This window comes from Lagopus leucura, unplaced genomic scaffold, assembly GCF_019238085.1.
Source record: "Lagopus leucura isolate 7727_CA_CO unplaced genomic scaffold, USGS_WTPT01 Super-Scaffold_73, whole genome shotgun sequence".
In the NCBI taxonomy this organism is placed as follows: domain Eukaryota; kingdom Metazoa; phylum Chordata; class Aves; order Galliformes; family Phasianidae; genus Lagopus; species Lagopus leucura.
Genome location: NW_024962252.1, coordinates 38204498 through 38228257, shown reverse-complemented (window position 1 = coordinate 38228257; position 23760 = coordinate 38204498). Strand labels below are relative to the sequence as shown.

Below are 23760 nucleotides of genomic sequence, written 5' to 3'. Positions count from 1 at the left end.
CCGAACCGGGGGGCGATGGCGGCGCGGCACTGCCCTCCCCGCCCCACCGAGCGGCAGCAAAGGCGCAGCCCCCCTCGCCCCGCCTCCCTCAGCCGCCATCCAATCAGAGCGGCGGCGGCTGCCGGCCGCGCTTCGCCACAGGCCGACGGCGCTGCCAATCTGGGGCCGCCCCCGCGGTGGGGCGCGGCGGGCGGGAGGGCGGGGGGAGGCAGCGGCGGCGGCGGCGGCTCGGAGCGGTGGCGGCGCTGCGGTTGCGCCATCTGTCAGCAGCCGCGCGGGGAGCGCAGCGCAGCTCAGTCAGCGCAGAGCGGGAGGCAGCGCCCGTGGCAGCCCCGCGCCCTGCTGGAGCTGTGCCCGCCGGCGGTGCGCAGCGGAGGGCCACCGGCGAGAGAGACGAGGAGATGTGAGAGCCGGCCCCGCGCTGCGCCGCACAGGTACCGCGGGGCCGAGCCACCGCCCGGGGGAGGCGGGGATGCGGGGGGGGAGATGCCGCGGCGCGGTCGCCTCCTTTGTGCAGCCGAGCGGTGGGGTTGCTGTGGGGCTCCCCCCCCGGTTACCGGGACTGTCCTCCTCCCCCTCCCTCCCCCCCTTACCCTGTGCTGGGGCTCGGTCGGCCACAAAGGGCTCTTTCAGTGCTGTGCAGCGCCGGGGGCGGGGGATGGCGGCTGTCCCCCCCTCCCCGGCACCGGGAGCGCGGAGATCCGCCGTGCTCCTGCCGCTGCTGGGCCCGGCGCGGGGGGCGGCGGTGAGGCGGTGCCGGAGGAGGACGGCAGCCGCCCCCGTCGTCCTCCGCCCGTCGCGCGGCCGCGGTGCGAGTGGCGGGAGCGGAGCGGGCGCGCGGAAGGCATCCCGGTGCCTGCGGGACCGTGCCGTGCTCCTCCGTGCGTGGCTCCCGCATCCCGCCTCGCTGCAGCCCCGCCGCTGCCCTGTAGCGCTTCCCCGCGTCTCCTCCCTACGCGCGCGTCGCGGCCGGGTGTTTTTTTCCCCTGATATCCTTTCCGCCGGTGACCGCAACTCAGAGAGGGAAGGGAAAAAAAAAAAAAAGAAAAAAGGTGAGGATCTGCCTGTTTATATGTCGTAGAGGAAACGTTCTCGCTGTCTCATCTCCCCGAGCAGCCAGGCGTAGGACGTTGCTGGCTCCAGACCCGGCGCAGGGGAGCGGTGAGCGGGAGCCGTGCGTGGCTTCGTGTCCAGCCCTGCGCTCATCCTGCGGCTCCCGCTGGCCTCACCCGGGCCCCGCTGGTGGCTGCGTGCTGCCCGCCACTCCCTCGCCGGGTGACAGGCGTCAGGCAAAGTTCTGGAGTGAACAAAGGGAGCCAAAGGAAAAATATCGGAGCAGGGAGAGAAGGAAACGTACCTGATCTTTGGTGATAGCAACTTCAACCATAGCTTGGTCCAGGGGGAAACTGTGGGGTGAGAAGCCACTCGTTGGTCACATTTCAGATTGAGTGTTTGGTCTGTGTCCCTATAATGGAAGAAGGTTCCCATGCCCCCCAGTGACAGCAGTCAGCATGCTGCTGTCTGTGCTCAGGTAACTGGCAACATGCAGTGAATGTCAGCAGGTCTGTGGCTTTTTTTGCGGTTTCTTAAGAATCTCAAGGAAGTGAGAAGGACTTTGTGATCCTTTTTTTTTCTTCACAAAGCTGAAACTGATGAAAGTTATAATAATTCCTTCAAGATCTGTATGCTGCTGGTAGTAGATGGCACACTTCCTTTCCTCTGTTGAAACTTTTGGATGATTCTTATAGGGTTTGCCTGCAGGCCTGCTTCTTTTCCACCTCTAATAGCTGGGCGCCTCATCTGAGTGGCTCATCTTTGGCAAAAGTAAGAATTTCCCAGCTGAGGCTGTCTAATGGTAAGCTGCTGGCTTTGGTGTTTTGTGGTTTGTGCTTCAGGCACATTGTTCCAGCTACCTGCTGGCAGAAGGTATAGTGGCATGAAATATCAGTTCAGTGCAAAGCCCTGGGCAGGCTTCTCTCAAAGTTGTTTTGATGAGGGCTAAATACCTGTCTCCAGTGAGTGATAAACAATTTTGGTGTGTGGATGTGGTCCTCAGTGTAAGGCAGAAATGATGAAGGTGGCACAGAAAACTTGCTAACTATTTTTGTTTTAAGTATCTTTAAAAGTTTGGTCCAATTTGCAAATTTCTGTTCTGTGTGAGTAAAGTAAGGCATTGTTGAGGAGCAATGTTACTTCTGAGGTGCTACAGGATTTGCCTGAATAGCACTATCTAAAAATCCATGGGTACAATTCTGAATAGCTGCTTAACTGAATATACCCACCTGGACATAAGATAGTCTGAGGTGGATTTCTGGTGTGGTAAAGTTGTAGTGAGGCTGGTGAAAACTGTCCCCTGCCTTCATGACAATGTAACAGCTTGATCTGATGCATCTACAATATTATGTATTTGATTACATTGAAGAATACTTGGAGTAGTTTGCCCTTTGATGCTTCCTTCTGCTACTTAGCCACTAGTACTTACTTTGCTGCCTTCCCATAGTAGAGGGAGAGAAGGTGCTGCATGCTTGTATTTTCCCTTATTCACATGCTCTCTCTCAGGTGCACATTAATATTTGATCCAAACTTGTATGGTACAGATCTGCTGGAGTCGGTCTGGATGATATTTGAATGTATAATGATGGAGTTCATTTCTGACATGGCCAATGCTTTGTAATTTACTCTATGGGCAGGTCTGCCTTGACAGCGTGTGTTGGCAAAGTGGCTGTGTTTCAGAGGAAGAAAATGAATGACTCTTTACCCCCTTCCTACCCCTGCAGCTCCCACGCAAGTCTCCTCACAAGTAATTTCAACCCATTACTCCCCAGACAGGACTTTAACCAGACAAATCTAATTCACCCGAGCATCTCATTGAAATCTGGCAATTAGGGACTCCTTTGGTGACAGAAGGCCTACAGATCTGTGTAGTGCAAGTCAGCAATTCACTTCGAGTGAAATCCCCAAAAGGATTCATGTGCTTCAGCATGGAGCATCACGAGCTGTGCTGCAAGGGTGTTTGCAAGCCCTAAGTAAAGGACGTAGGTGCTGGCTCTGCAGTGCTGAGCGTTGTGCTCACACCTCTGTGCTGAGGAGGTGCCGTCCAGGCCACCACAAACAGAATGTGAGTTGAGTGCCTCTGAGAAATGTCCCTGGCTCCTGGAGGGAAGCAGGCCCTCGGTCTGAGGGGGGTAAAGCTGAGTCCATCTGTGGGAGATGTCCCCAGGCTGTGGTGCCAGAGACCAACTTGGCCTCACAGTGATCTGCAGCTGAGGAGAAGTGCCCCGTTGTTCTCCCTACTACTGGCTGTGGGAAAACAATGACATCTTATACAGAATCTTCAGAACTTTCCTTCACTTGGAGTAGGGACAAAAGCCAACAATATCATTACTTTCACCGAAGGAAACGAAGAAATAAAATGACTTCCAGTCAACCAGAACCGTGTCACTGTGTCTTGCTTCCGACTGTTTGGAATTGAAATAAAGGCTTACAACTCCAAGAATGTGGATCTGAAATAAAGGCTTACAACAAGTATGGGGATATACTTGAGGTAAAATAAACCTGTGACGGTTTGGCTTTTTATTGAAGATTCCAATTAAGTATAAAGTGATTAACAGTTACGGGTTGATAGAACATATCATTGCAGAAAATGACCGTCAGACTTTTCCTCACTAGTTCTGCTTTTCATATACCATGCATCTGTGTGAATATTTTTCACCTGAAAAAGCCATCCGAAGGCTAGCCTTGCAGTACTGGCTGAATTCAATCAGATAGTTTGAGTGTAGAAAGCTTTTCAGCAGAAGAGGTGACAAAAAGGGAATCTTACACTCATCGGGCTTCCCAAAACACATCTTCCTTTTGATGCCAAAGGCATTCCAACCTGAATAGCTCTTCTGCGATGTGGTGAGAAGTTACCGCAGGGTTTCTAGCTCAGCCTCTGCCAATTCCAGGAAGTCTTGTGCATGTCGAGGTTTCTCGTTGTTCTACACTGTAATTTTGTAGAGCATCTGTGAGTAATAAATCCTACTTGAGTAAGCCAGTAGCCTGGATTAGCACAAATGAGTTGGTGTTCTCCACATTTCAACACAGTGTCACATAATGAGCTACAGAAGGCAGCTTGATATGACAGCAATTTGGTGGGAGCACAGGAGGTTGCCCTCTGCATATGTATTTTGATCACTTTATTTCTGTGGCTTTTTGGTGTAGTATAGGATTGAAAGTGTTATTGCCAGCTAGTGCTCACCCTGTTGGGCATTATTTTGGTAGGTACTAAGCAGAGAGGTTAAGAAGGGTATGACTGTGAAAAATAATATTAATACCCTTTAAAAAAAAAAAAACAACCCCACACAACTTTTGTGCTTTGTGAGAAGTCTCATGACTGAATGGTAATGACTGTGTCTGGTGGTTCCCAGTATCCTTCTATTATTTTGGCTGTTGACTTTTTAAAAAACAACTGTTGAAGCTTCAACATTCATTCAAAGCCCATTTAATGTGTTTGTGGAGACCTTGCAACCCCTCTTCCTGCAGAACAGCCTGTGTGTGTGGAAGAGCACCTTGTGTGACTTTGATCTTTGACTCGCAGCTGTAGTGCTTAGAAAAGAGGCAGCAGGGAAGTCTTCCAGGCGTGACTATGGACCATCGTGCCATCCCTTATCTTGGCTTCTGGTAGTGGTGAGCAGCCCCCAGACCGCAGCAGCACTCACGCAACTCTCATTGCTCTTGTGCAAACTTTCATGTTTGCCTCAGCGAAAGCCGTAGCTATCTCTGTATCAACCAACATCCTGCGACTCTCAGGCCTGCCATAACTGCAAAAAAAAATTACATCAGAAGCTTGTCTGCTACTTTTAAACTTCTGGGTTTGTATCACTTCCTCATATAGGTACTGTATTTTTTCTTTCTTCCTCCTCCTAGGATAACTAATTTAGGCTGGATGTGGCTCTGGACAGCCTGGTCTAGTTGATGACCCTGCACTTGGCAAGGTTGTTGAAACTAGATGTTCATTGTGGTCCTTTTCAATCCAGGCCATTCTATGATTCTATGAACTTCATTCCATACCTTATGCCTCAGAGTAGACCAGATGATAGCCCTGTTTGGAGGTGAATCCTATAACCAGCTGCTTTGCCCCAGGGAGGGAAGCAGGGCTAAAAGAAAGCAGCTCTATCCTCTTTGAAGTGAGGAGTGTTTGTTTGTTACTGTGGCTGGGTTTTTCTTTACAGGGAAGAGGGAAGCCTCTTGCTAGAAAGCACTGATGCATTTTTTCCAGGAAAAGTGCTGCTGTACATCTTGGAATGAAAACCTGTATTTTCTGAGTCGAAGCTTGGGCTTTTATGTCTTAAACTATATATAAATGATCTGTATTTATTTTTGGTGGTGAGGTTAATGGTGTTTTTGTATGGTTTTCTTTAATGGAGAAGGTAATGACTTCTTGTGTGGTTTTTAGATCTCCCCCAAGTTTGGTAAGACTTCTCTCCACAGGCCAGCAAAAAATGTCACTTCTGTCACCTCTCTGCCTTCCTAGAAAGTAAATGAAAACTCCTACAGTTCTTCCTGGAGTCTGGATGTGAAGTGCGTAATAGATGAAAAAAATTCTGCTCACTGTCATTTTGGGCAGCTCTTGAATTAGTGATTTCTGTAAGAGAAAGCCTGTTCTCAAATTCATTTTGCTGCTTCTACTCCTTAGGGTGGGAAACCCAACAATCCTTTCAGTTGCCCACCCTCTGGTACCATTCATAATTTTCACATAGAGCTTCAGCTGAATATGCATTCCTTTTAGTCCAAGCATTATATTCTCCAGGTGTCTTTGAATGATTGGTGACCTTCTGTTCACGTGACCTGATACTCTGGGACCGGCAAGGGGAAACTGGGTTTTGATTTTTCTCATCAGCCTGTAATTCACGTAAGGTCAGTGTAGTGAAGCTGCAAATTGAAGTTCAACTCTCAGTGTCATAGTCTGTATACTCTCAGAAACATGCATAGCCTTGGCTTTGGTTTCTTGTTGTCCGCCTCCCTGAAAGTTTCTCTTTTGTAGGAAATGCAACGAACCCAAATGTTGCCTGATGATGCAACATTGTGAAGGAAATGTCTTTCACATCCCAAGGTCAAAAATTACATTGTGTTTATTGGGAGTGGTATTAGTGGGAGACGAGCACTGACCGTTTTCTTGCTTAGGGCAGCGTTACTGACAAGCTTAAAAACTGCAGAACTTGTTGTCCTAATGTTCAAGCAGGGTTGCCAAAATTGAACAAATACGGCTGGGGACAGAGTGCGTAAGGAAGGCTGTGTACCTCTTCCTCCTGCTCAGTCATTGTAGGCGGAACAGCGACAGCATTGATGGGCTTGCGCTGCCTGATGCTTGATATTCAGAGCAATTTGCTGCCGCTCCTGTAAAAGGTTAAAAACCATTTTTTCTTCTCCAAGCTTTTTTCAGTTGTGGGCTTCCAGTGTGATTCAGTGATTTCTTCAAGGGTGAGGTGACCTTGTCTTTGCTCTGGCGTGTTTTCAGCAAGTGTTAATTTGGACTGTTGTAAGGTTAGGCTGGTTGGGATTTTGTTACTGTTTGTCTGTTGGTTTGGGCTCTTTTGTTTTGTTTGTTTTTCTCTCCCATGCAAAATAATTAATTCTGCTGTATGAAGCTGGCTGTATGATTATCAATGTTAAACAAGCTGGCAAAATCTTGTTTCTGTGGTCAACTCTTATGATTTGCCATGTAAGTGTGTGCCTTGCTAAAACCAGTGGTTGTCCTGATGGAGTCGATGTGGCACAACAGGACGGTGCTGAGAATTATCTGGAGCTGAATGTGGAGGGTGGATCAGAAAAGCATCGCTTTCTTTGTATGTCCTTGGGTCAGGTTGGATGCACCTCCACAGCACCGTGCAGTGATGAACAGAATTTGTCATTGGATGAAGTTGGGGTATCCCCAGCAGTCCAGGAGGAGAATCATTCTGACATGCCTGCTCCATATCCAGGGCAGAGATTTATTGGTAAATACGGGCAGTGTGTCTGCACAGCACGCTCTTGGGCTAGAGAGGCTGCACTTAACTTTTTTGAACATCGGAAAAGTAGAGACGTGACCTGGAATAGTGTATTAGTGGATAAATGTGAACTTTCCCAGTATGAAAGACTATCCAAGCTAGCTTTTTAAAAAATTACTTCTAACTCTGTTCATTTTTATATGTTATCTGCCTCACTGATGAAGAGTGGTTCTATTCCTAGGGAGCTCCATCTATAACAGCTACCCACAAGCTTTGAAATGACACGGTGCTGCAATTGTAAGCAGTGGTTGTTTTCAGGGAAGATTTCTTTTTTGGGTTTTGTTGTATTTTGTGTTGATTGGGTGTGGGTGGTTTTTTTTGTTTTTTGTTATTTTGTGGGTTTGGTTTTTCTTGTAAGAATGTGTGGACTAGCCATTCCAATCATAGTGCCATCAGAGTGGCAGAGTGATGTGTGGATCCTCATCTTATGAATGAGGGCTGACCTGATTTAGAATGCTTGCTGTCTCAGATTTAAAGTGTTGATATATTTCTGCAGATATCTTAGATGTTAACACCTTCTTCCATAAGAGAAATATTGCACTGAACTGTCTGTTGGAAGGAAGTGTTAACAAAAGAGAAATATCACAGATCTTGAGAGAATTCAGGTAAAAACAACTCTACAAGTGAAATAATACCTGTATTTGCTAATAAGGTAGTGTCCCTAAGCTGCAATAATACTTTTTTCCTTAATTGGCAGCATGTTGCCACTGAGTTATAACTTCTGAGAAAATATCTTGAACGTGTTAGTCAAACCACACCATGGAGATTTGCTTCATGATTGTTGGTGTGGGAACTTTGCTAACCTGTGTACATCATGACAAGTATGTAGCTTTGTACTCTTATACTCTGAACGTACAAAGACCTGGAATTACATTTTTTGCTATTTTTTTCTTCTTGCAATCATACTGTAACAATTTCTACTCTGTATCTGAGCTCTCTCTAGAGCTAACAGACTTCTCTTTTAAAACTACTTTTTAATGGTCCTTCTAGCTTATCTGAGAAGAGCTACTCTTCCTTTAGAAATTTAATCACAAAAGAACTGAGGTTTGAGGGGATTTCTGGAAATCATCGCCTTTCACAGAACAGGGCTAACCTCAAAGCTGGAATTTATGTAGAAGCAGGGGTCTCACACGGTTGGGTTTTGGGTGCTTCCGAGGATGGGGATCGCACAACCTGTGGCCAACGTGTTCAAGTATGTGATCCCTCATGATGAATGTCACTTTCCTTACTATCCAGCATCAGCACCCCTTACTGCCATTTGATTCTGCTGCACTTTTCCAGCCACTTCTCCTGTTCCACCCACCAGCTGTCTGCAGGGAGGTGCTTCCCACTCCACAGCCTTCTTTTTTCAAACTGCACATAATTCTCTCCGTCTCTTCTTCTTGTACATCAAATGATGCAGGATCCTGGTGGCTATCTGCTGGACTTGCTGCAGTATGTCAACCTTTCTCTTCCCAGCATACTGGAAACAGATCGGGCCCTCCAGATGAGATCTCACAACTGCTGTATACAGGGGAATAACTACTGCTTCCACCTGCTGGTGAACTACATGGCTTATTCTGAGCCAAATTTTCAGCTGCTGTCACATCTCCCTTGCAGGGGAGCCATATCACTAGTGCTTGTAGGCTTCTTTTCACCTCAGAGGAAGCTGGAACCAAGACAGGGCTTTGCTAAAGTGAAATGAAGCAGATAATCCAACCAGTGTTTACATACTCAGGACTGTAATGTTTTCCATTTCCCTGTAGTGAGGTTTTGCACCAGACTTTCACGCTGCATGCAACAGTATAACCTGAAGCAATGAGATGGTATCACAGCGCTTGTTTTAGTAAAGCAGCAAGGAAAATGCACTGGAAACAGTACGTGCAAACTGTGTGCATTTGTGGGTTGTTTTTTTTTTTCCTGGCAGCACCTTACTTATTAGCCAAGCTACCTACTTTAATGTTCATAACAAATATGAGCCCTAGATGAGCAGATGTGCCACCTGAACAAGCCTCATGAGAGCTGGGGCCCCATCACTCCTGCTTAAGATTGTGGTACACCCAGAACAGCTTTTTTCCCACTGGGCTCTTGGGACCTGAGCATTGCTTGTTGCGCTGTTACTGGTGACTGAAGAACCTGTCACTAACTAGGCTCTGTACTTTTTGAAGGTTTCATCTTAATGCACTTACATGTGCATTTTCTCAGAGGAAAAATAAAAAGAAAACGTAGAGCAGTTGGAATACCAGTGAAACTCATGACCACTAGCAAACTCGTGTGTGGGATTTGTTCTACAGTTGCTCTTTCTTCAAGGTGTGTGTGTGGCTCACATCACTTAGCGCAGTTTTCCTCATACCACAGTGTACAACAGCAGATGAAGGCGTGAACTTTCCTAAAAGCTGTGGTGACTTCAATTTATGGCCTGCTGATAGAGGAGTGGAGGGACACTGACTGCTGCTCCCAGCTGGGGCTGAGTAGTGAGAGAGAGGGTGGGCTGGATGCTTGCTGTGCCTTGTGGAGCTGCCCAGCATCCTGGGGCAACTGGAAAAGAAGTCATAAAAACCCAGCAAGTGCAAAAGGAATCAGCAGTAGTGTGAAGTGTGAGCTGGGAAGGTGGACAAGAGAGGGAAATTGTCAGACTTATTTTTGTTTTTCTTTAATATTTTTCTCCATTGTGGAACTTCTGTCAAGGTCTCCATTTCTATTCTTGCTGTTGCCATTGCTGTGATTTTCCTTTGGGTACTCTTGCTAGCTCCATAGCACTGACTGTGGCAGTTGAGCCCCTCACATAGGACATGAACTTGTTGGAGCAAGTCCAGAGGAGGGCCACAAAGGTGATCAGAGGGTTGGAGCACCTGTCCTATGAAGACAGGCGGAGGGAGCTGGGCTTGTTCAGCCTGGAGAGTAGAAAGCTCTGGGAAGCCCTTACAGTGGCCTTCCAGTACCTAAAGAGGTCTACTGAAAAGGCTTTTTACAAAGGGGTGTGTAGTGATAGGACAAGGGAGAATGGTGGTAAACTAACAGAGGGGAAATTTACATTAGAGATTTTAGGTGGAATTCCTTACTAGCAGTGAGGCATTGGCACAGGCTGCTTGGAGAAGCTGTGGTGCCCCATCCCTGGAGGCGCTCAAAGTCAGGTTGGAGGGGGCCCTGGGCAGCTGAGCTTGGGGGGTGGCAGTTCTGCCACAGCAGGGAATTGGGGCTGGTTGGGCTCTGAGGCCCCTTCCTACCCAAACTGTTCTGTGATTCTTTTTTGAAGGTCTTTTTGCTCTTTACTTGCTTATAGCAATCTGTTCCTGTGCCTGTTTACCTCAGTCTTCCCCATCACTCACCTTCCTTTCCTCAGATCACCTGGTCTCCCACACCAATATGCTGTTTATCCTTAAGCTAATAGTTGCTCAGAATGCTCTGATCTTAATGCCACAAAACTGCTTATACTCACAGCAATTAAGAAATAAAAAGGCAGATTATTTTTTTGCCCCGCCTCAGAGAATTAGTTGTATGTTTTCAGCCTGTGCAGTTGTCACTGAGGTTACACTGAATAGAACTCAGAGGTGACTAAGAAACCCTTTTTGGTACAGAAATGGACTCTACTTGCAATTGCTCGTTCAGGATAACTGGACATCCTTGTGCAGCAGAGTAACAGCATGAGATAGCCATACATCAAAGTGAGGCTCGCTACCAAACCAGTCCTTCTGATGTGGTGAAATGCAAAGTTTTGCCTGCTGGCTTTAATAACTGGCTCCTCAGAAACATGGATGCTCCCCAGAATGCATGGGCAGTACTGAAGGATGGCTTTGTGACCTCAGTGGCTGCTCAGGTGGGGCTGGCTCTCTCTGGAAGGTGTCTGCTCCTTCCAGAAATGAAAAGCCATTTGTGTTTATTTGCTCGCTTTCAGTTAGAAATTAGGGCAGCTTTGTGCCATATGTAAAGCTCCCGTGGGGGAGATGCTGAGAGTTTAAGGAATTTCAGATTTTTGTTCCAATTTTGACTTAATTCACATGAAAAGCTCAAGGGCTTTCTGGTGTTCAGTGGCAGCTTGAGTAAAATAGTTTCAGTGGGAAGATGAGGGGGACGTATATCAGCTTGTAGCTAATATTTGTTTAAATGGGTTATGCAAAATAATTTAGGATATTGTTAGCAAACTGGAGAAGTCACAAGATGTCCCTCTTTGATGAGTATAAATTATATTCTTTTGGTAGAAACTCTCAGAGATAGAGACACAGCACCAAGCATGGGAGGTTAACACCTCCTCTAGATGACTCCAGCACCTTCAGTCTCCTACATCTTGTCCCCAAACGCTCATTTGGGTAATGGTAGGCCTGGAACCTGGTGCTACCAACCCTATTGAATATTTCAGTGGCTTTGGAGAAGAGGGAGGACAGGCCGGAGCTGGGAACTTCCCAAGGCTGTAGCTGGGAATGCTGCAGGGAACATGGCTCAGGGGCAGCTGATGGGTGGGGGGAGCTGCAATCGAGGATCCTTTCCTGTGGAGTAAATATGTTTGTACTTGTGTTAACACCTTGCAATTAAGTCTGAGATATTCAAATCATGTTGGAGCTAGGTTCACCCAGTGTGACTCAGGTATTGTTCATATATGCCTGATATATGCATTTTCACTGCGCTGTCTGCAAGATGAGTTGTTAGAGTTGATCCGCAGCTAATATATGCTGTTGGGAAACTGCTGGTATGCCGACTGGTGTAAAAGAGGCTGATCCTAAAGATATTCCCAGTCTTTTTCTTTTGTTAATGTTGGCAGATGTTTCCAAGCAATACACTGGCTTCTTTGTATACATTTTTTTAATCTCTTAAAAGAGAAATAAGATAAAATAAATAAATAAATCAAAGCAAAGGTCTCTATAAAAGGAGTGGCAAGAGCTGGTGTGTTACTCATATGAGGCACTTGAGGCCATCCCGATGCACTGTTCAGAAGGAATAAGTAATTTAAAACTGTTTTGCAATTGTTACAGTGATGTCAGCATTGCCCTAGCAGACAAATTCTCCAGACTCCCTCCTTCCCAGTGCCACACCTTTCTCAAGTTGTGCACCTCTTCCAGAACAGCCAACCTTGGGCTGGTCAAGTAACTTGCTGACTGCATGCAATGCGTATGAACAAAAATGTCAGAAATGTTCCTTCTATGCTATAGATATGAGTCAGAATATTTATTTTTTTTCCATCATCTCAGGACGTTATTCTCTGACAAGCTTGTTGTGGCTTTCTACTTGAAATGAGGCCTCATAGTTTTTGTTTCTAAGTGCATCTTGACTGCTGTTTGAGTTGGCCCTTTGCTTCCTCTGAGTCTTTCTTGTAGTGATTTCCCAGTGTCAGTCTTGTTAAGAATTACTTTTTAGCACCTGGGAACCAATTATCACATCACCTGAAGCTTTTTTGTTGCCTTACATTTGATGAAGAACTCTAACCTGCGGTCTCCCATCACTCCTGCTGTAAAGTGAAACCACGCATTACAGTTGACCTTACATTGCAGAATTGCCATTCAACCCCTTGGAGCAGGTTTTTTGGGCAGCAGCAGGCTGTTTTCACAAGTGGTTGCTTTAGGAGAGGCAGGTAAGCAGAGGAGGTCTCTTCCTCAAGGGGCTGTTGGGTTTGGAGCATTTGAATATCAGGCTATCAAGTGCTGCCATAGCAAATCAGTACATGGAATGGCTTGGGTTGGAAGGACCTCAAGGATCACGAATCTCCAACTCCCCTGCCTCATGGAGGGCCATCAACCTCCACATTTAACATTAGACAAGGCTGCTCAGAGCCCCATCCAACCAGGTCCTGAGCACCTCCAGGGACAGAGCATCCATAACCTCTTTGGGCATCTGTTCCAGCACCTCACCACTCTCTTGGTAAAGAAAGGTTTTGCTTGATTGGCCATGGCAATTTTCTGTCTTTGTTGGGATGTCAGGAGATGTGGAAGGAAAGAGTAGATGAGAAAGAAGGCTGAGGGATCCCAGAGGGCCAGGTGGTGAGGGCCGGGGGCAGGGAAGGGATGCAACTGTAGGAAGCAAAACTTAATTGGCTCAAACTTGTTTTTTAAATGCAGTGACCCCTATTTCTGAAGAAACACAATTTGTAAAGGCAGAATTTTGTCACCAGACATCTCTGTCAGTCTTTTATAGAATAGGTGAAGGGTTATATATACTTTTAAATACAAGCAGACAAAACCAGAAGCTGCTTCAGTTGGTGATGCTCGGTGAAGGGTTTCAAAAGCCTATAACCATTTTGCCTTGTAGGCATACCCAGCACCCTCAGCAGCTTGTTCTACCAGCCGGCTGCAGCATTTTAGTGATGGGAATTGAAGGCATCTGTGTCTGAGTAATGTTCCTATTGAAGTCTGTCAGAAAATTGGTCGACTTGTGTGTAACCGGAAATAATGTCTTAGTAAGTTTAAATTCATGTGGTTAATATGCAGAATATGTCAAACTAATTTTCTATCTCTTCTTTCTAGGAAGAGGGATTTTTTAACATCCTTAAAAGTCAGATTTCATTTGTCTTTCATTCCTTCCTGGAAGTCTTCCTGGACCCCTGCAGGGCTTGCCTGCCTGATTTCAGTGATGACTGTGGGTGCTGCTTAGCATAGGAGGGAGCTGGGACGGGACACAGAGGAAAGGCAAAACATTTCCTTTCTGTTTTCAGGCTGAGGTTTCTCTCTCTGTCTCTTAATCTGGCAGTTTTGACCATGGTCAGCCCTTTCCTCTGAAGGCATCAGGCTTCTGATCTTTCCTGTTTGTTCTGCATTTTCAGCAGCAGCAAAGGTGCCTCTCATCCAGCCCTGTGAGCATGCTGCTTTTATAATAGAATAAATGCAGCTTCCAAGAAGGAGGAAGGAAGGAGGAGTAGGGGCAAAGGAAGGAAACTATTGCTGCAATTGTGTTTGGGTGGGAAACTTGGTAGTTTTTAGAGACTCTTGTTAAACGTGGGATGATTTGTCAGTTTTGTTACCAACTCTGATTTGCTTTTATCTTTTATAGTGGTAGTTTCATTGAGTAGTTCTCATGGAGTAGGGCAGAACAAATAACATCATCGTGGCTCAGTGTGGTATCTGCTAGAGGTACAGTGAAGGTGGAGGCAGTAGCACTCTTCCCTGCAGAGCTCTGAGTTGAACCTTTGTAGTTGCACCACACTTCGTGCTGGTTTTACTCTGGTGTTGCACACAGCAGGCTGTGATGGAGAGGAAAGAATGTGTCTGCCCCTCACAGGCTGCTCATGATCTGGAAGCCAGCTCAGAGCAGAGTGCTAGCCCTGCTCTTGATGAAAATGGTAATGGGTTGTCCATCCTCCTGCAGTTCAGTTCTTTGAGCTCTGAGGCTCATGTGGGCACCCTGACAACTGCAGGTACCTCTGATGTGGACAGGGATAACCTGCCCTCGCGGTTAGGGGGATGATAGCACTCTAAGCAGTGGCTGCTCACAGCTCCCATCTGGCAAAACCTGTTATTTTCTTCCTGGTTGTTTTCACCTGAACACCTAGTAGTCTAGAAGAAGGAAATCTGCATTCAGTCATTTGTTTTTATAATCTCTTCTGTGTTACATGTTTGTGTGGGCTGCTAGTACTTGTCCAGAACAGATCATTTCACAGCTACTGCAAAGTCAAGCACCTGTCTCTGCAATTGCTCTACTGCTTTTTAAGAGAGACATGCTGTGCTCACAGCAAAAGTGAGTGAAGAGCCACTCCTAAAAGTACCAATAACCTACTGCTTCTGTAAGAGAAATCATTTTTCCTAAGTACCAGTATGGCAGAGAGGCTAATAATTGTCTTTATTGCCAGCTTACTTACAAACACGTGCAGAGGTTTCTGTCTGTTGTCAGAGCATGAGCATGGGCAGCGTGCAGCAATGGGAGCTCAAGAGGGAGGGGTGCCTGCCCATAATCTCCACCAAGCATCTCACTTGTCTCTTCTCGGTGTCTGTACCCAGTACTGCCATAACACATGTGTATTTAAGTCAGCATTGACTCAGGCTGCATCTTAAGCCACAAAGCACACAAGCATGTTGAAATTAGGGCGGGTGGGTACAAAGCAAGCTTTCCTGCATCTTGCTTTACTGAGGATTGCATGTTGGAAACTTAGGATGGGGAAAGGATCTTAATGGATCTTAAGTCGCTGCTGCCTTCATGCTGAATGCAGATCATTGTTGACCCCTCATAGCTTACCCTGTCTCGGAGAGCTCGAGGAATGGGCATCTCCACTGTGTACTCCTGCTCTCTTCTGCATGTCAATATTTGGAAAGCTTTTTCTAGCATCCAGTTTTTTTGCTTTGTTTGTATAGAGCATCTCTGTTCAGGGAACATGGAGAAATGGGAAGGTCAAAAGAGCACAGCCCCTGAAAGCTTATCTGTTCTTCCTGTCAATGTTGCTTATGCTAGTAGCACACCCTGCTACTTTGTGCAAAGCCTGTATCCTTGTGACAGCTTTTTCTTTCCTTCAAGGCTGCTAACACTCCCCATTCTTTTCCTTCTTTATTAACTTGGCTGATTTCTCTAGCCCTTGCACCTAGGCCATGACATGAAAAAGCCTTCCCTGCAGGTTGTGGGCGAGCAGTGTTAGTTTGTCTGCTGGGATCTCGTGGAGGAAGAGGTGACTCTTGTGCTGGATTCCTGAGGAGCAGTGTGATGTTGTGCCAGTGAGGACAGGAGGGGAAGCAAGAGAAAACAAGCTGTGGTGAGATAGGGCAGAGAAACCTTCACCTGCTGAGTTCCTTGTTTGTTTTTTTGTTGGTTTTTTTGTTTTGTTTTGTTTTGTTTTGTTTTTTGTTTTCCCCAGGCTCTGCAGGTGATTGAACTGGGGATTTGAGGGCTTCTTTCCCTTTGCTGGTAGGACCAACTCATAAAGTCTGTCAGTAAATGTAGTGCTGTGTTCATAACCATGAGTGCCACTGCCCCTCCATTGTGCCTAGCACAGAGAGATGAAAGCAGCATGACGTTTTCAATTTCTCCCTGAGCTTAAACAGGAGAGATTGTGCATCAGCCTGCTGATTAATCACAGGCGCTCATGTGATGAACAGTCCTCCGGGGATGGAAAAGGTTAGTTTGCTTTTAACAGTCTTAAAATAGCCCCATTTCAAAGAACATTTCCATGATTCTTTTTCTTAAGTCAAGGATGCAAAAGTGCTTGCAGTGTTGTGTGCATGACAGTGTGTTTGTACGGTGTGACCACAGGCTTTTTTCCTGTCAGGGCCCTTGCTTCCCCCATCAGATTGCTCCAGACCCAGCTTGGATCAGAAGACAGATGAGTTTCTGTAGAAGGGCAGCTGCAGGAACTGGGAGGTGCTGTGTGAAAGAGGTGGGGAGCTCTGTGGGAGGGGAAAGGAGAGGATCTGCTCAACATGTTGGAAACAAAATCTGTTTATGCACATGGTTATGAAAAAATGACTGATTTTCCCTGTGCACCCATGCTGATAGGCTGTGGGGTGACTGGAGGAGTGTTGAGCACATGCAAGTGCAAATGGAGTCAATGGGCTCATTGCTCCAAGTGTACTGAATAGTCAGGCCTCATTTGTCTCCAATTGGGCACCTAAATAAAGGGCACTTTTGAATTTATCTTCTCACTGTCAGTTCCTGTCATAAAGTGCCAATAATGCTTCTGGTGTCTTAGGATGCTGTGGAGGGAGGAAAAAAAAAAAGCATGCTTTGTGAGGAAAAACTCAAGTACTGCAGGGACCCATGAGTAAACTCGTTTTGTGTTCTCAGCGGGCTGGGAATAGCAGTCTGTGAATGCCCCCCCAAAAAGAGTATTAAATGACCACACTGAATAAGCATCAGTCATTTTAGGCACTGAGGGAGACTGTACTCGTGTGGAAACCTCTCAGTGTGCTCTGCAGGGAAGAGCTGTCTCAGCGTGAAGTGAGGGGCAAGCAGAGGAAAGCCAGGAGCATCTCCAGAGAGCGCTGGGTTTGTGCACCATTTTATTGCCGTGGCATTTCTGTCATGCAAAGAGGTGTAGCTGTTCTTTGGATACAAACCTCTGAGGTGCTGGGGGGAGAGCTGAGGAGCATGACCTGGTATTGCTCACATGTTTGCCCAGGGCCTTGCCACACAGAGGTCTCTGCTAGCTTGTGCTGCAAGTCTGAGCATGTGAACTGTCCTCATTTGCTGCTGCGCGCAGTGTTTGTTGCAAAGATGACAAACCAGCCTTTGTGTGAGTGCAAAACCGGGCAGACCAAAGCACAGGATGGAAATTTGGTGCTGTTAAGATGGTGGGTGTCTGTGGGCTCCTCACCTCTTTGTTGCTTGTGGTGGGAACAAGAATGGGTCTGAAAGCCATGTTAGTTCTGTGGGGCACTGGAGTGGATTAGAGAAGTTGTATTGTTGAGGGAAGAGGATTTGGGACCCTGCAGGATCTTAAAACTTCTGTATTTTAACCATCTGACTCTCAGCATGTGGGTTTCAGTGCCCAGTAACACTTTTAATTTTATACACTAACTGCTGGGGATCTGGTCTTCGTGTGAAGAACTCTGTAGTTATAAAGAATGTAAAAGAGCTCTTTAATTGATATGTATTAGATCTTACTGTCCTTTACAGGTAACACAAAGCAAAGTCAGAACATAAACAAGCAGCCCCACATATGGCAGCACAGTTACTCTGGTTTATTTTAAGCCTAATTATGCTTGAAAGGTGTTGGGGAAATTGAGAACTTGGCTTTTGGCACTTCTCAGCACAATCTTAATTAACCATCGACACCCTTTTTCATGTAATCCTGTGGAGAGCTCCAGCCCTGTGTTCTTATTTCCCTCCTCTCATTGCAGAGTTAATACTCTCTATTTCATAAGCTAGCATATCTTCTCTTTTGCCAGTTATTTTTAAACTTTTCTGAAAACTGTTTGGAGGTGCCCCTGTGTGTCAAAGCACATCTGATTGAGCCGTCATCCCTTTCTGACTTTCAGCTGAAGACTTCAGGGAAATATATAAATATCTGCAGTGCCTGCAGTGGGGGCAGTGGAACATTGTGAAGTGCACTTGTGCTGTTAAGCAGGGATTGTAGAATGCACAGAAGACATGTGAGGAAGCAGCTAAATACAGCTTTTATTGGCAAAGTGAAGTGTTTGTAAATGAAGCCTCTTGTAGATGTTGAATTGATTTTGGTGGGTTGGGGTTTTTTTTTTTTGGTCATTTGTATTGACAGAGTATAAAGAAATATAACACATAAAGGTAGTTGCTGAATAGCTCTGGTAATGTTGCAATCAGCCAATTTTTATAAGTAGGAGTAACAAGGAAAAGTTCTCTGCCTTCCTAAAAATTCAGTTTTTGTGTTTCATGATGATTTTTGAACTAGAGATGATGGACTTGATAAATTATTTGATAGCATTTTGAAAAGTTACTTTAGTTACTGGAAGGGAGAGTAACTTTTTTTCCTTCTTGTTTTTTGTTTCTACCTCCTTGTTGGAAAGATGAGGATTGTGAGAGGAAGGGAAGAAATGGGGGGGGGGAGGGGATCTTGTTTGGTGGTTGACTTTTATTTGAAGGAAAAAATATTTTTAAACCTCCAAAATAGCATTTGATTCATATAATCCCTGGTGTGCTTGTATAATCTGCTTATGATTTATAATACAAAATCAAAAAATCCCCTCAAGTCCTTGGTCAGAAGTATTTTGGCACTTGAAACACTTTAAGGAGTCTAAAGGGGGGAAAAAAAAAAAGCCAACCACCACCTCTGTCTTATTAACATTTTTGTATTAACAATAGCTGATTCAATGCCAATATTGCCGGTCCTCAGCGCGATGCTGATGACATCTTGAGAGAGGTGGGTAGATGTCTATATTGTGCTCTGAGAAAATGTTACATGAACTTAGACTTGTAATTCTGTTTTTCCTTCTTTAAACAACAAGAGCAAAAGAAAAAAAAAAAAAAGGTCAGATATCTGTGAGAGGTCATCTTCCTTTGGCTGAATACTGCAAAGTAAACCAGGTCACAAGTGCATACATGCATCTCAAACAGGCTTTACAGTACATCTGCACTTAAATACTTGCATGTTTATTCTCTCTATATATATTTTTACAGTAATGTGTGTTCTCTAAAATTCAAAGCAAGAGATTCTACAGAACGTGGTGCTGCTTGTAGTTGTAGCTTTAACAAAAACCTGATTGTATTTCAGGACACAAGCAAATGGAGCTCACACTGAACTTACTAATTTCAAACAGCCACTTCCTGTGACTGATTTCCTGAGGACTCACGAGGACAGTGGTCTTTTCCATTGTCATTTTGTTCGTCAGTATAAAGCAGAGATTATCTGCCTTCTGCCATTTCCTCTTCTCTCTGTTTCTTTCTGGACAGAAGGGAAAATAACTTTTCCCTCTGGCCAATGCAGCTGTTAGCACGTCATGAAACTTCTCTAAGTCCAGCTGCAGGAAACTTTGCCCAAGTGGACCATATGTACTTTGGGTCTCATTCTGTTGTCTTGCTTGTTTTTATTTAATGTTGTTAGTGTGCTGGTTTTGCTTTGAAAAATTTGCTTTACTGTAGCAGAGTTTGCTGCGGAGATGCTGTGATCAATTTGTGGTTCCTTGTGGGCAAACTTTTTAATTGAAATGCCACATGATAGGAAAAAAAATTTAATAAAAATCTAATGCAAGTGCACTATGTTTCATAAGGTAAGAAAGTTGCTTTTAAGCAATATTACACTAGCACATATGTGACTGAAGCATCTGTGCCATGATAAATGTTAGGAAAAGATTATAGCTGCCCATAGAATTTAGGGTCTTTTCTTCTTTAATAACTGTCTTTTTTCTGCCATCTGCTGTTCAATTCAGACCTCTTTCATTCTACCTCTGAGTTTGTTGCAGTCACTGTTTCAGTCTCACTGAAAGGAAAATCTCACTTGCAAAACTCCAATGTAGTCTATAGGAAAAAATGCTGCATTTGAATTATTTCAAAATACTTTTCAAGGATCAAAATGATAAATTAATAATCATATTAAAAAAAATATCAATCTGTATATGTTTCTCTTTGCCCTCTCCCCCACCAACACCCTGGCCTGTGGTATTGGTGTTTCCACTCAGAAAAGACACTTCAACATCTGACAGCTGTGTTGGAGAGGTCAGGGAATGAAGGGACATGAGACCCACACTGACTTGATTTGTGTTGAGAGGAAAAGTCACACTAGAAAAAAAAGACTTGCTATAGAATCTACGTGGGGTGAACTGATCCTATCTGGAAAAGCATTGCTGCAGCCAATCCTCTGTCAAGGGGATACATGGCCCTGCTGGAACAGTGTTTGGGTGGAGCTGCTGGCCGTCCCTCTGGATTGAGAAAAGGTGGTGAAAAATACAGCCAGGGCAGGAATGAGCCTGCAGAAGGCACACAACTGTTGAAGCTAAAACAGAAAATACATACACTTGAAAAGAGCAAAATCCCACAGTGGCATGTAATAAATAGTAAATAAATAAGTGGATGAGAGTGGGTTGAAGCCAAATAATGGAAGGAAGTTTTTATCAAAACCAGAGGAGATGCTGAGAGTTCCTTGACAAGGATGCTGTTTGGTTGTTATAATTAAAAGCAGTAATAAGCATTTTGATGTTTCAGAGTGGGTCTGTTTGGGATGTGGCGGTGCAGAGCATTTGTGTTTAATCTGATCTACTCCCCAGGAGTGGGATAGTGGCTTTGACTGCAAGGCTGGGGAGGGATCGTTTATGTGTGCAAAGAGAGCACATGAAACTTCCAGGACCACGGTGAAGATGCTGAGATGAGAAAGGCTGAACCAAGCCGAGACTGGAACAGCTCAGCACAAGGGGTGGGGAGGTGTGGTTGTAGGAATCATAGAATCACAGGGTAGCTGATGCGGGAAGGGACCTCTGGAGGCCATCTGGGTGCTTTGGTGAAGTGTAAGGGAAGAAATACGGGAGACAGAGGAGTGTCTGAGGAGGAGGCATGCACAGGCTGCTGTACCAGTCCTTTATGGCTAGACTTGTGAGAGAGGTGGCACCAGGCCCATGGAACATCAGAACCAGAGCAACCCGCTTTGTGGTCTCCATCCCTTCTGACTGGGAGAGAGTGGGGGGTTGGGCACAGGGAGGGAAGCATGGCATTGTACGTAGTAGGTGCTGTTCTGGGGCTGTACCTAATGTGCTGAGGGTGACTTTCAGTATTTATTATTTTCTGGGCCCTCAGAGTGAGGAACAGCCTTGTTGCCTGCCAGTGCCGTCACAACAAAACGTGTGCAGCAAAATGGCAGAACACTTCTGTGTATTTTTAACTGGCTTAAGTGTGTGAGATGCCAAGGCTTGGAGCTCTCTTATTTGCTCTCAGTTGCTTCATTTTTTTTCTCCTGGATTAGCATTCAGGGGAGTGTTTTGGTTTTAGGGTGTGTTGGGTTGTTTTGGAAGGAAGCAAACTGCAGTCAAGGGGGCGGGTTGCAGGGAATAGTAGTGGGGAATGGGATACAGTTGGAGAAGAAGCAGTTCTACAAAAACCCACTTGCCCATCACAAAGAAAAGCTAAGAGAGGAAAACACGTTTCTTTCATTTCATTTTTCTATTCCTTTATCTCAAGGTAAATGTTTAAATTCTAAGTACCAAATGAAGGAGCTACGTGAAGGGCAGCATTTGCTGTGCCTCGCAGCGTGTTGCGTGGTACAATAGAGAATTCTTTAGAGAACCTGGAAATCACGGTGAAGAAATAGGACAAATGTTCAAAACTTTCTTAATTAACTTGCATTATCAGTTGCTGCACTGGGTTGGTTTTTCTCATTTGAATTTTCAATCTAGAGCTCCTTCTGAACGGAGTATTTCATTACTACTGCTACAATTTAGTCCTTGCAATCTGAACATTTCAAAAAATGATGGACTTTCCTATCTAAGAAAAAGCTACACAAAGTTCTGGCTTTTAAAAGCTTAAAACTCATTCTGATATAAATGAGAAAAGTCTAGTCTCACTATGAATCTTTTTTTTCTGAGAAAGTTAGGAGGTTTTCGTATTTATTTAGATAGAGATGTTTTAAAATTTGCATGCGGTTCTTTGAAATTCTATATTTTGTTGCTGAAAATGTCATTTTTAGTTCTAAATAAAAAATGATAAATACTTATCCAGGAGTCTGGAGCTCCAGGATTAATGTGGTTGAACTAGTTAAATGTTAAATCTATTCAAGGAAAAACTGTATAGAGCCTGCAAATGTTCCTGTATTCAAGTAAATCCTTTTTATATTGAGTCCGGTTCGCTAAAGACGTAAGTGCTCTGCCAGCTTGTTCTGTATAGATAAGTTATACCTATGTTACAGGTGTTATCTTAGGGTGTTGTATTTGCTGTCCCAGTAATCCTAAGCTGAGCACACAATTTAATTCTGTTTTGTATTTAAATAGGAATCGGCCTTCTTGAATTGGAGGCAAAGTGCTGTAGAACACAGTAGATTTTATAGAAATGCTTCAAAATCCCTGATGAGTGGAAGCATAAGTTTCTCAAGAAATGGCATGGGCTGTGTTTTAGTATTTCTCTCTTTTCCTTCAAATATATATCTCTTCAAACTTCATCCGGTAAGAGCTCTCAGTGGACGTTAGTTGAAGTTGTTTTTATCTGTGGGGTGGAAGTATTGCATATCCCAGTGCCGTGGTTTTGTGCTAGTGAGTGCTGCTGGGTCTTGTGCTGATCAAGTGACTGAGAAATCTTAATTCCATGTCTTGACTTAGCAGCCCAGCCACGCATTCCCTTATCCCCCATTTTAAGTGGAAAAGTTTGCAAAAGGGCGATCAGAATGGTGTTTTCATTTCACTTAGCTTACCAGAACCCTTGGATAAAATGCTGCAGATGAAGAGATGCATCCAGATTCCACACTGAGTACTCAGAAGTGGGGTAGTGAAAAGCATTTGCACTGGGACGAGTTTCAGTGCCCTGTGTTCTCCACATAAAAGATTCTTGTTTTTGCCTAGCTACATTCTTCGAAGTGACTGGGTTGTTTTGGCTGCAGCTCCTCAGAAAACTCAGCCTAGGCTTGATACATAGATCTTCAGCACAAAAGGTCTAAACAGTTGCAAAGGTTTCCTAAGCAATGAAGAGCAATGTGTTGGAAGGCTACAGATAGCCCCAAATGTAAATTACTGCTTTACACTCCAAGGTTTGGAATTTTAAATTCGCATCTCAGAATTCAGATTGGACTTTTTTTTTTCCCTGCTGGCATCATCCCATAGCTTTCTCTTTTTCTGCATGTTAAATAAAAGCCAGAGAATTGTTCCACCTTTACCCATACCCGTGGCACATACCCGTCTCTGACTTAACTGGATCATGGAGCTTTAGGAAAGGTTTTTAACACTACAGGGAGGAAAAAAGCACATCTCTTAGCTTCTTTGTAATTAGACTGTAGTAAAACTGTACACGTGATGTTTGATAGCCCTTCTAACACTTGCCAGCATTACAGCAAAACTGGATGCTGTTCCATGTAACAGAGTGCAGACACTGATTGATGTTCTAGGCCTACGGATTTGTCTCTTGACAGTGAGTTCAACAGGCTAACTGCTCACATGAAAACATATTCCTTCTACTGTGGCCTAATTTCTGTTGTACCTTTTCTTTCTGAATTTGAGATGGATATCATTAATTTCTGCTCTCCTGATGTATTTCTCTGTATTTATTTTGCAACTCTCAGTTAATGTAATCCTAATCTTCTGTTCCATCCTACAAGGTCATTACTGGTCTTTTCGTAGCCACAGATGTCCACCTTATCCTTAAGCCAGTCCCTCTGTTTGATGGGGTGATTGCGATGGTGCCTGGTGTTCCAGGTGGTGCCCAACTCTGTTCTGTTTTTAGAGCTCCATCTCCCTCCCAGCCTGTCCAC

At 44.9% G+C, this 23760-nt stretch overlaps 1 protein-coding gene across 3 annotated transcripts in view; it reads left to right on the top strand.

Moving 5' to 3' along the window:
- The first annotated feature begins 333 nt into the window (after positions 1-333).
- Positions 334-23760, top strand: part of FYN (FYN proto-oncogene, Src family tyrosine kinase) — a 130934-nt gene continuing 107507 nt past the window's right edge. For all 3 annotated transcript variants that reach the window (XM_042878845.1, XM_042878835.1, XM_042878796.1), the window contains exon 1: positions 334-434. The gene's annotated coding sequence lies outside the window, so the exon portion shown is untranslated. The remainder of the gene's footprint in view (positions 435-23760) is intronic.